This window comes from Natator depressus, chromosome 1 (genome assembly GCF_965152275.1).
Source record: "Natator depressus isolate rNatDep1 chromosome 1, rNatDep2.hap1, whole genome shotgun sequence".
Lineage (NCBI taxonomy): Eukaryota > Metazoa > Chordata > Testudines > Cheloniidae > Natator > Natator depressus.
The window spans coordinates 329,691,360-329,703,832 of record NC_134234.1 but is presented as its reverse complement, the minus strand read 5'-3'; the positions used below and the strand labels follow the sequence as shown (position 1 = coordinate 329,703,832).

Genomic DNA, 12,473 nt, shown 5'->3' with positions numbered 1-12,473 from the left:
ACAACTGGCAGATAAATCAAGACAGACATGCAGTCAGGCTTACAGGCCAGATTTTCAAAAATGTTAGTGCTCACATTGGGGGTCCAATTTCAGAAGAATCCATGGTCTCTTAGGCACATGACTGATGTGGGCAGATTTTCCGAAGTCTTTGTCTCCCCCCAGATCCCACTGAGGACAATGTGGGAGCTGCCTAGTGCTGAATACTTTTGAAAATCTGTCCACTTCATTTAATGCCTAAGTGGGAGCTGAGCTCTTCTGAAAATCTGGCCAGTTATTTAAATAGGTGGGTAGATGGGAGACACTTTGTTCTGCTGGAGATCTGGCCTAAATACTAACAGAGTATGATGGGCCCGATCCAGCTACCACTGAATCAATGGAAAGACTTTAGCTGATTTGAATGGGAATAGGTTTGGACCTGCTAACAAGCCCTGGAATTTATTGCAATGTGTGGTATCAAAACCCCTGTCTTAATGTTTGGCTGCTACCTTTATTGCCAGAGAATATATAGTAAATGATTTATAAATATAGGCCATTTATTACTCATATTGCCACAACATTAAAATGGAAAGGAGCACCATGAAAAGCTACGTTTCTGAGCATGTTCAAGGCATCTTACATATTATTTCAAAAATAATATTACTAATAATGTACAATGTATCCGTTCTCCAGATAGTGGGATCTGTTTGTATTCTGAAAAAAACTAGTGGGACAAAACCTTCCAGCAGAAAACCCATGACTGTGTACCATACATGTTTCTTTCATTTGGTCAAATGTAAATTTGATGGTAACACTAATATTATTACTCAGGTATGATGACATCTGTGATATGCAACATGTGAATTTGCTGTGCTGATATTTCAAAGACTGTTTTAAATTTATGGAGCTTTTAAAGTCCAGCCCTACTGTCTGGAAATTTAACAAACACATTTTTGACCTCAACCCATGCTCCATGCAGGATCGTTGGCCAATTTGTCCCAATTTTACAGGGTTTTTATTTCAAAGTTGTCACAGGAACAGAACTCATAAATGAGTGTTAGTTTAAAGCAGCTCCAAATAAAAATGGCTGGCCAAATTCAGCCCTGGTGTTCATTTCAGTGAAGTCATTTGAATTACACCAGTGATTAATTTGGCTCATTGAGCCCAAAGGATTTTTTTTAATTGTTTGTATAGTTTCACTTCCCTACCCCGAAATTTAGGTGAGAGAAAAGTAGTTTTCACATATGAAAAAGAACGGGGGCCTGATTCACAGCTGCATTACTTCAGTGTAATGAAACAGATTACAACAGAGTTACACTAGTGTATAAGCAGGTTAATGTAGTGGTGAATCAGGCTCGTAGTCACTTTGCATGCACATTATGAGGTTTATGTATCTTTACCACCCTTTAAAGAACAGCATACAAATTTTAACTTCCCATTAATCACTCCAAGTGAACTCACTCCATTTACAACAAAGACATAAGCAAGTTGCTCTTTAAATACACTTATTGTTTCCACGGCTGTTTGTTTTTCGAACATTTGCACACAATGTGTTCTAGCTAGGGGAAAGTAAAACTATTGGAACTGTTAGAACTAGCACTACCCTGAACTATGAGAACAAGTATAACTGTCCAATGCAATTCTCTTTATATAACCTTGCTGCCTTCTCCCCGTTACTTGTGATTACATCTCAAAGCCACAGGCATCTAAACTGCTCAACTACCTAGAACATAATGTCAACAACAACAAAAAATCCATCTGGTAATGTGACAGGTGAGTCTAAGATCTATTGCAGACAGGTTCAATGCTGATAAGTGAATGTGTTATTTAGTGGGTGTATTTCCAGTGGGGTCCTGCAAGGATTGGTTCTTGACTCTATGATATTTACCATTTTTATCAACAACATGGAAGAAAAATATAAAATCATCACAGTAAAGTTTACAGATGACAAAAAAAATTGGGGGAATGGTAAATAATGAAGAGGATAGGTCACTGATTCAGGGTGATCTGGATCGCTTGTTAAATAGGGCAAACAATGTATGTTTTAATATAGCTAAATGTAAATGTATACATCAGGGACTAAAGAATGTAGGCTATACTCACAGGATGGGGGACTGTATCCTGGGAACCAGTGATTCTGAAAAATGATTTGTGGGTTGTGGTGGATAATCAGCAGAACATGAGTTCCCAGTGCAACTATGGCCAAAAGAGCTAGTGTGATCCTGGGATGCATAAACAAGAGAATCTCAAACAGAAGTAGAGACGTTATTTTATTTATTAGCATTTGTGTGACTGCTGCTGGAATACTCTGTCCACAATTGAAGAAGGATGTTGATAAACTGGAGAGGATTCAGAGAAGAGCCATGAGAATGATAAATGGATTCGAAAATATGTTTTATAGTGATAGACTCAAAGAGCTCAATCTATTTAGCTTAACGAAGAGACAGCTGTGGGGTAATGATTATTGTCTGTAGGTCTCTAAATTCAGAACAAATATTTAATAATGGACTGTTCAGTCTAGCAGAGAAAGGTATAACACGAGCCAACGGCTGGACATTGAAGTGAGACAAATTCAAATCACCCAGAAATAAGGCATAACTTTTTAATGGTGAGAGTACTTAACCATTGGATCAATTTATGAAGATTATCCATGAGTGACAATTTTAAAAGAAAGATAGGATTTTTTTTCCTAAAAGATCTGTTCTGGGAATTATTTTGGAGAAATTCTATGATTTGTGTTATACAGGAGGTCAGACTAGATGATCACAATGGTCCCTTCTGGCCTTGCCATGAAAGCATCAAATAGTCTGAGTGAATATTCAGAAGTCTGTATATTAATCCTGTTTGAAACAAGACTACATCAGTGAAAACTAGGTACCTTTTAGTTTGTGCCAGGAGGATCTACACAGGGCAGCTGGAACACAACACGCTAGAGTGCTCTACAATTCATACTCCCTGTAGACCGGACTGTGGCACTTTGTAGACAAGCCCTGAATATTTATCTGGAACACTGACATCCTTTTAAGTCTTTAAAAGTGGGCTGAAGAAACCAAAATAATAGCCCCATGGTATTTAGTCAATTCTACTTCTAGTCCCAGTTGCAAAGGCAAAAATAAAGCCATATGAATGTATCAGAATCCTTTGAAAGATTCGGTTTGATCTGATTTTGGATCTGATACCAGGCAGTCATTTTGGAGTGATAAGTGCCTTATTTTATCCAGAACTATTTTTTTATCCTTCAATCTGACCATTTTGGCATTAAACATTTTTTTAAAAAAAGTGTGGGTCAAACATTTGAAGCCCAAACCAAATAATCACTGGACACTAATGTTCTGGATCAAAGGCTCGGTTTCTATGCTGGTACTTAAAATGCTATCAGAGCTAACAGCTCATGCATCAAAACAGTGTTGATGTCCAAACTACAAAGAACAAGGTCCAAATAATCTCAACGTATTCATACCAATACCAACCACTGAAATGAATGGGACTAAGGCAAACAGAACTTTGCACAAAATATGCTGTATATCAGTGATCATGATGATTGAGATTGCAGTGTAAATAAGGCTAGCCATACTTGTTAACTACACTTACAAAATAGTTCTAGATAGGTGTCCAGGGATCTGATCAGCTTATATAAGTATTATATATATACATATTATATCACAAAGGATGGAGGACTCTTTCCAGTGAATTCTTATGGAAAATATTTCAGAACTACAAAAATATATATATGGTTTTGTTTTTTCATGTAATCTTCGCTGATATTCCAGTAATCTTTTGATGCTCATTAATAACACATTGCTGTGCCTGTAGGCACTATTTCTACATCTTGTCCAGTTTAGGACTTATTAAATATTAGCAGCCAGTGGTAATTGTATCAAAGGAGATAATATATGATTCACTGGGTCATGCAATATCTACAGCTTCCACAAGACCAGCAAATAGGAATAAAATTAAAGCCTTGTGTAAGAAAAGATTCATCATAGAAAATTCTCTGCCAGCATAATAGAATTAAATTGGCAGAGAATTTGACCCAGTGATTTCATAATGAACTAACAAGTTTTTAATCTTACAATGAGTAAAGATTTACTAGCAATTTCTACTTCCCTTTGTATGGTTATTGCCAATTTATCTGTGTATTATACATCTTACCAAAGGCTGCGGTGAATTCTCCACCACTGGAAAATTTTTAATCAACATTGCATGTTTCTCTAAAAGATTAACTCTAGTTCGAATAGGAATTAATTTAGGGAAGTCCCATGGCCTTTGGTATACAGAAGGTAAGACTATATGATCACAATTGTTGCCTCTGGCCTTATATTCTATGATTCATACTTCCTCTACAGATACTAAACAAGAAAGTCATAGCCAGCTTGCTCTGGGGCTAAAAAACAGTCTTCCTGGATAAAGAAAAGGAGTACTTGTGGCACCTTAGAGACTAACAAATATATCTGAGCATAAGCTTTTGTGAGCTACAGCTCACTTCATCGGATGCGTGCAGTGGAAAATACGGGGTGGGGGGAGGGGAGAGGATTTTATATACACAGAGAACATGAAACAATGGGTGTTACCATACACACTGTAAGGACAGTGATCAGGTAAAGTGAGCTATTACACCTTGATTATCACTACAATAGGTTTTTTTCTCTCCTGCTGGTAATAGCTCACCTTACCTGATCACTGTCCTTACAGTGTGTATGGTAACACCCACTGTTTCATGTTCTCTGTGTATATAAAATCTCCCCCCCACCCTTGTATTTTCCACTGCACGCATCCGATGAAGTGAGCTGTAGCTCACAAAAGCTTATGCTCAAATAAATTTGTTAGTCTCTAAGATGCCACAAGTACTCCTTTTCTTTTTGTGGATACAGACTAACACGGCTGCTACTCTGAAACCAGTCTTCCTGGAATTAACATAGCCCCAAACTGTCAAATGTGAGTGACTTAACTTGGATACCTAAATCCATAAGTACACACCTAAACGAAAGTGGCAATAAAAATAAACCATTAATCTCTGACAAAAAATCAAATCATTTGCTTAGATGACTAAACATGGAGTTAGGTGCCTGATTTGAAGTACTCAAATTTGAAAATTTTTATTTCAGTACCTTTTTAATTTTTTGTTCATATACCCAGAAGAGCTTAAAAGTAGAAGGGTTATTAATTCCAGTAGCTGACAAATTGACTTCAAAAGCACATTGTCAAATGTTTACTAAATAATTATAACAACAACAACAAATAGTGTCACTGTATACATTGTTACATGGTCTGTTTTTTAGCCAGGGTAATGACAATGAAGTGTATGACCTAAAACGTATCCTGAATCACACCCTTGAAACCCCCTTGATGTCAACAGAGGTATAACTGAGAGCAGATTTTGGCCTCATGCCTATTGATGGAGTGCCACATTTTCAGTTCTCAAAGCAATTAGGGCACTGAAATTGATGCCAGTGGATGAGCATTTGAAGGAACCAAAGCTTCTTTCTCAAAACAGGGGAAACAAGACAGAGCTGGTTATGAATATCTATGTGTTAGTTTGTGTTGTGTGTGTGTGAGAGAGAGCAAGAGAGAAGCTGTGACGTTTAAATAGTAAAACTCCACAAATCCAAAGTTCATAAAAGATACTTCAATAGATTGAACTGTTGAACAAATTAGGGAAGGAGCTAGATCCCTCATTTTGGGGAAGGCTGTCATGAAAAAAGCCTATTTACCCAACACCATAATATATATCCTATTGTTATTACCAAAGTTGGCAAATTAATCTCAAAGTTTCAACTGGTTTCTGGCTCTTTGTTTACCAGGACCAGGGTTTGTTGTATTAGGGCTCCACATTGGAGAATACAGTTAGTTTTGGACATGGTTTCCAAACTATTGCCAAATTCTGTCCTCAGGTACTATGCAAAACCACTGAAGTGAAGGCATGGATAGCCAATGGAGAGCATGTGTTATAACTGAGGGAGGAATGTGGCCCTTATGTTTCCTGGGAAGCAGATAAGTTTAAATTTATGTTGAATCAGCAAAGGATAAACTTCTGTGGAAAATGCCTGATTTAGACGTTCGTGGGGTGAGGCGGGGTGTCATTAAAAGAAACCTTCTGTTTTGACTATGTACTGATTAAAATATTTTATTCAAAAATCTGATGGTTCAGAATTTCACTTCTCTAAAAGAATATATACCTACATAAAACACCAATTGCCAGAATTTGTACTATTGCCCACAATAATTAATACCTTATTCTGTAAGTAATCTCACTGAAATGAATAGTTGAGTGATTTCAACTCATCAAGAAGAACGGGCAAAAAATCTGGCCTCAAGAGAATCTTTGTGGCCAAATTCTGTCAGTTTTACTAATGCTGAATAGAATCTTATCCACAAGCAGTGTCACTGGGCCAGACTCTTGCGTCTTTATTCCCACTGAGTAGTGCCCTTACTCGACAAGAAGTTCCGCTGAACGTGATATGTGTAAGGGTGGAAGATTCACATTCATGGATTTCAATGTGAATACTCTTGGATCAAAATCTGTGGGCAGAATCTGGCCCTTAGTAATTAAGGGCCCAATTTTACCATGCTTACTCATATTGAATAGTACCTTACTCCAAGAGTATTCCCACAGAAATCAATGGGGCTACTTTTGTAATAGGATAATACTCTGTGTGCAGAAGTGTGGCAGATTTGGGCCCTAAATTGTTGTGCATTTGACACGTAGTAAATCTGCAAGTTTGTGTGTAATTAATTAAAATCTAAGTTTTACATATATAAAAAGTGCATTGCTGACTCGAATTTTTAAATTCAAAGAGTCCCTGTCCATTGAATTACACTGAAGGGAAATAAAATGTCCATTGATATTTATCAGTGGCGCTGAAGAGAGATCCAGCCCATTGAAACTCACTTCATATTAATCATAGTCTGACCTCCTCATTAAGGGACACTTGTTGGAGCTAGAGACTATCTGCACTGTTCATATGTGTGAATCGTACTACTATATAGTGTTCATGCACTAGTGAAATTAGATTCTCTCCCCTGTAGGGGGTAGGCATTGACTGCTATTTGATGACAGCAAATGCAAGTCTAAATATTTCTTGTGGGATGCTGTCTTACCTCTCTATCCCCTCAACTTCAGCAATTTCAAATCACCATTGCTGTATATAGAAGCTCACTGTAACTAGTAATACCTGGGACTTTTCACAGCAGCAAAAGTAAGCCATTGTCATGATCAAAGGAATCCCTAGCAGCCTAAAGCCATGGCTAATTGAAACAACACCTACTATCCTGTCCAAGTGCAAAGAAAATAATCCTTTGAAAAACGGAAGACTACTTAAAAGCATCTTATAAGCATAATAGCGCTGAGTCATTTGTTCCACTCTTATGACAAGAGACACCAAGCAAAGTAATATTTCAAGATAAATAAAGCCTAACATGAGAACTGTCATCTCACTGGACTTTCCAGAAATTAGAATATCCTGGCACTTTCTGGTCTGCATTCTTTGTTTGTGTCATCATCTATTGGAGACTCTGGTGGATCCTTTTTTAATTGCACATTTATTTCTCTCACAGAATGTTTTTATACATGCAACAGACACATTCTTTTACACTGGCTGACATTCCACCTGAAAGACCATCACAGCAAGCTTGTTAACGTGCTTCAGGATATATGGTGCAGTAGTAAATAGACTCCCTATAGCAAAGTAAAATTGGGGTACTAGGCTCAAAGAATATGTGTGTGTGTTAAGATCAAATCTTAACTTCAAGTTCAAGCATAGTTTAACAGCAAATCCAAAGTTGTAAATGCAAAGTAAATGCAATTTTAAGGCTGCTTTAAACCAAGCATGAAAGACCAAGAAGTCAAAGTTGAGATTCCATACATCTGGTTTTAATATGCTGCTTCGTGCAGTTTAGACAAGTGACCTTATTTTTTGCTTTTTAAAACTTCACTATCAGTGCGGTTGCTCCAATACATTAATTTCAGCATTTAGGGTTATTCTGATAATATTTAAAGGAACAAGTTAGTAAACAAATAATACAGCTTTCTTCAAAATAAACTACTTTCATCTTTTAGACTCTAAAATCCCTGGCTGGCTACAACAAAGGGTTTAATTATTTATTTGTTGGTTTTTTACTCCTTCATTTAAAACATTTATTTTTTTCATTTTTGTAATAAAAATACATCATCAGTTCTGCCCAGCAATAAAATGTATAGCACAGAGACCTAATTGGATAAATAAATTAACTAAGATATATTATTATTATCAGTAATGCCACATTTTAGATCGGAGGTCCTCTTCATACCAGGAATTCAATCTGAGCATTCAAGCAGCAGTGGCAATGCCAAGGCAAGGTGTAAAATGAAACAGGAGACTATCCACAGGGGACATGCATGCAAGCGTTATTCTGGTTCATTTCTGAACCAGTCTTTAGAGGGTTCCTTCCAAAGTAAACACCCTTAATTAATTCCCAAGTAAAATAAGTAAAGACAAATTTTCCACTTACTGTGTGTTGTGCTTTGTCCGTGCACTGAGAAGAGACAGTTCTGCAGCTCTCACCTAGATCCAGGTTGCATTCTAAATTAGTCATACATACAAGCTGGAGGAAGCTTATTGACTTTTTAACTGTGCAAAGAGCAACCCATCTCACTGCTGCTAGACAACCCTTCAGGACACAGTGCTGAACTTCAGCACAAGAGCACGGCATCTATTATCCCCGAGGCTCTACCGTTTCACCTACACCTGGGCGGATCTATCAAGCTTCATCTCTATTAGAGCAGTTTGACTCTGTGGTTTAAGGAGAGAGCGAGAGCGAGAAGGGCTTGCTGTTGTCACACTTGTTTCCTATTAAAGAGCCTTACGGTGGATTGAGTAATTGTGTACGAAGGTAGTCTGGCTGGCAGATGTGTGCAGCCCCAGTGGAGCACTAGATTCAAGGCAGATGGGTTGTACCAGGGCGCAAACAACATTGAGAAAGGGAGGCGTGATTAAAACAGCAGGCCTCCGTTTTATGGTGCTGGAAATGGGGTAGCATGAATGCTCCCAGGAACTGACGTGCCCAGAAATAGGACTGGGCAGTCACAAGCAAATATAATAAACAAGAACTGAAAAAGCAGGGTGGATGTTCAGTCTGACCAACTTACATGATCCTGTAATCATCACGATTAGCAATGGCTCTCTTGCCCCTCCCCCACTTTTTGCATACACTTAATTAAAACTACTCCATTACTGCTGGTGTTAACAGTTTATTCCAAACAGAATCCTGTGCTATTGTACGACCCGAGGAATCACTGGGAAATGGATTAGAACTGCTTCAAGAGGTGGTCCAATGTTCAGTTTACAGGGAAAAGGGAGGCGGACTGGTGGGAGAGACTCTTCAGTTAGCAGTTATTTCTGAGGACGGTTGAAGTGTCCCTTATGATATACTTCTGTATAATGTACATTGGGTCAAATTCATCCCTGGTGGAGCCCCACCGATATACACTAGGGAAAAATTTGGCTTACTGTCTCTCATAGAAGGATACTGAATCTCAGGAAGTGCAGATTGCCTGAGGATCCCTGTTATGACAACAATGCTTTATAATATTTCACATGTGCAACTCCTACCCAGGCTGGACAGCAGTCAAACATCCACTGCAGAAGTGACCCTCAGCTGCTCTGAGAGAGCAATTCATCCGGTACAGAGGGCCCAGGCTCAGGCTATTCACCACTGCTCATTATGAGGGGTTAAGTAGGACTTAATTGGTCCATATAGATCTTGTGCTGGCCCCCTGCACAGCGATGAATGTGGAACTCCCACTCAGTCCCTTAGTGAGTCCTTATTGCAGCATTCTACAGTAATGGCCCAAAACACTGGGAGCCAGATTCTCAGCTGGTGTAAGTCAATATACTTCGCTGAAGGCAATAGCTATGCTGATTTACACCAGCTGGGGCTCTGGCCAGGTAGCTTACAACAGTGTTACTACAGTATTTTGGGCTATTACTGTAGAGTACTCTAGTATATATTGTGTTTAAGGGATAGTCGTCCTTCAGACCTACCAGCTGCATGATCAGGCCCTTTATAATGGAAAGGGCTACACAGAAAAGTTTATGAATATTCCCCCCACACACACACACACAAATATACTATATTTTTAATAGGTCTATTTATACCCAAATAGCTGAAACTGCAAAGGGAACATTAAAATGAGCTGACTAGCCTAATACATTTCTTTTTATAAGAATGTTCTTCCCACTCCACTTCACTGTATTGCTGTGGGGTAAAATGCCCTCTTTAAAATGTATTTTTCATTACCTCCTAGAGCTCTTTAATAAGCAGGTTATTGATATGAAACTATTCTTCTCTAATAACAAAGGGCCAAATGCATGGCCCTGTTCTACCCAACTGTTACATCTTATGCCAGCTCTATACCACAGTGATTAACCCTGGGGACTGTGCAAATGGAGGGTAGAAAATTTCCAAACCTGTCTGCACTCAGACCTATGGAACTACTTGGAAAGCAAACCTCTACAGATCCTGAGTCTTTCTCATTTCCCTGTGCAGGGACTGCCACTGCCACAGAGCTGCTGTAATCCTTATAGAGCTGTTATGGGGTCCCAGCTTGTCCTTTTAAAACAGAAACTTTCCCTTGTGGGGCAAGAAGCTATTCTGGAGCTGTGAGCCTCAAGTTCCATCATCTGGCATGTGGCCCTTTTAGGTTCTCCCTGGCTGCCTGTCAGTCTGATTGCCTCTGAGTTTTACCAGTGCAACTCTGTTGACTTCAGGCTCAGTACTCTCCTGACAACTCCCAGAGTCCTGAAGGAGCAGGAGCTGCAGGCTATGGAATTGCTCCATGGCCACCCAGCATGGAACAGAAGTTCCCTGCCTCAAAATATAAATCGGGTCTTGAGTGTGGAGCTGGCAATGATTTACTTAGGTAATTGTGACCTTTTTCTAGTGATGCTCTCATACCTCTTTTAACAGCAAGGCTTTGATTGTCAGCAGAAAGAAAGCCCTTGGGGTAGAGAAGTGCCTTTTTGTCTGTTTGAGGATTTGTTGGTTTGTTTGTTTTCTCACATAAAATTCCATTTGGGTTTAGCCAAGATAGAAACTGTTAAAAATAGCCAGTTCCCTTCTTCAGCAAAATGTTTGCAACATGCCAAAATAATAATGGAACAGAACATTCTAGAGAGCGGAGCTCGTGCCCTCAATTGAGGGGATTCCAAGTTTGGAACAAACTGCCAAAGGAGATTACAGGAATCAGGAATCTAGCCCCCTTTGGAAACATTGCAAACCCTTTTTATTTGAGAAAGCTTTTCCACCCAAGTCAAAGGAACAGGCACAACATCAACAGTTCCCTTTAAAAAAATATCTACCTCAAGCAGAGTTTCCTATAACCTAGAAACCAGAGCTGCTTGAAAATAAACGTGATGGAAAAATGTCTAAATGAAACATTTTAACTTTCTTGTTCAGTAATATCAAAATGGTTAGTTTAGACAAGGTAAAAACATTTTGTTTTGACTTTAATGTTTTGATTGATTTAGTTTTGACATGTATATTATCTTAACATATTAATTCTAATATGTTTATAAATATACTTAATATTTTCCTTTATAAGCTTTTGACATTATCAAAATGAAACAACTCACCATTATCTAAATGAAGTGGTTCAATTTCACAATTTTTGGGAATCTCCATTCTGTGGAAAAAATTGACTTTTCATTACAATTAGGAATGAAAACAAATTTCAAACGTCAGAATGTCCCATGGAATGGAAATTCCATATTCCCACCAGTTCTCCTGGAAAAGGAGAAGAGCCCAGACTTTAAGAAATCCACTATTCATTCATTATTGCCAATTTAACATGGAGGGGGCTCAGCTACTAAGTTAATGGACAGCAGTACAAAACTCTAAGCTAGTTAGAAAATGTATTATGCATGTATTAGGGATCAACATGCCAAGGAAAGTGTGGGCCCCTTACTGAATGAGGGAGGCAACCTAGTGACAGAGGATGTGGAAAAAGCTAATGTACTCAATGCTTTCTTTGCCTCTGTCTTCACGAACAAGGTCAGCTCCCAGACTGCTGCGCTGGGCATCACAGAATGGGGAAGAGATGGCCAGCCCTCTGTGGAGATAGAGGTGGTTAGGGACTATTTAGAAAAGCTGGACGTGCACAAGTCCATGGGGCCGGACGAGTTACATCCGAGAGTGCTGAAGGAATTGGCAGCTGTGATTGCAGAGCCCTTGGCCATTATCTTTGAAAACTCGTGGCGAACGGGGGAAGTCCCGGATGACTGGAAAAAGGCTAATGTAGTGCCAATCTTTAAAAAAGGGAAGAAGGAGGATCCTGGGAACTACAGGCCAGTCAGCCTCACCTCAGTCCCTGGAAAAATCATGGAGCAGGTCCTCAAAGAATCAATCCTGAAGCACTTACATGAGAGGAAAGTGATCAGGAACAGTCAGCATGGATTCACCAAGGGAAGGTCATGCCTAACTAATCTAATCGCCTTTTATGATGAGATTACTGGTTCTGTGGA

General features: G+C 38.9%; 1 protein-coding gene across 1 annotated transcript in view; it reads right to left on the bottom strand.

Annotated features, from left to right (window-relative positions):
• The window catches only part of SEMA3A (semaphorin 3A), a 403,325-nt gene extending 394,832 nt beyond the window's left edge, over window positions 1–8,493 (bottom strand). The window contains exon 1 of the mRNA XM_074942567.1: window positions 8,464–8,493. The gene's annotated coding sequence lies outside the window, so the exon portion shown is untranslated. The remainder of the gene's footprint in view (window positions 1–8,463) is intronic.
• Window positions 8,494–12,473: the final 3,980 nt, after the last annotated feature.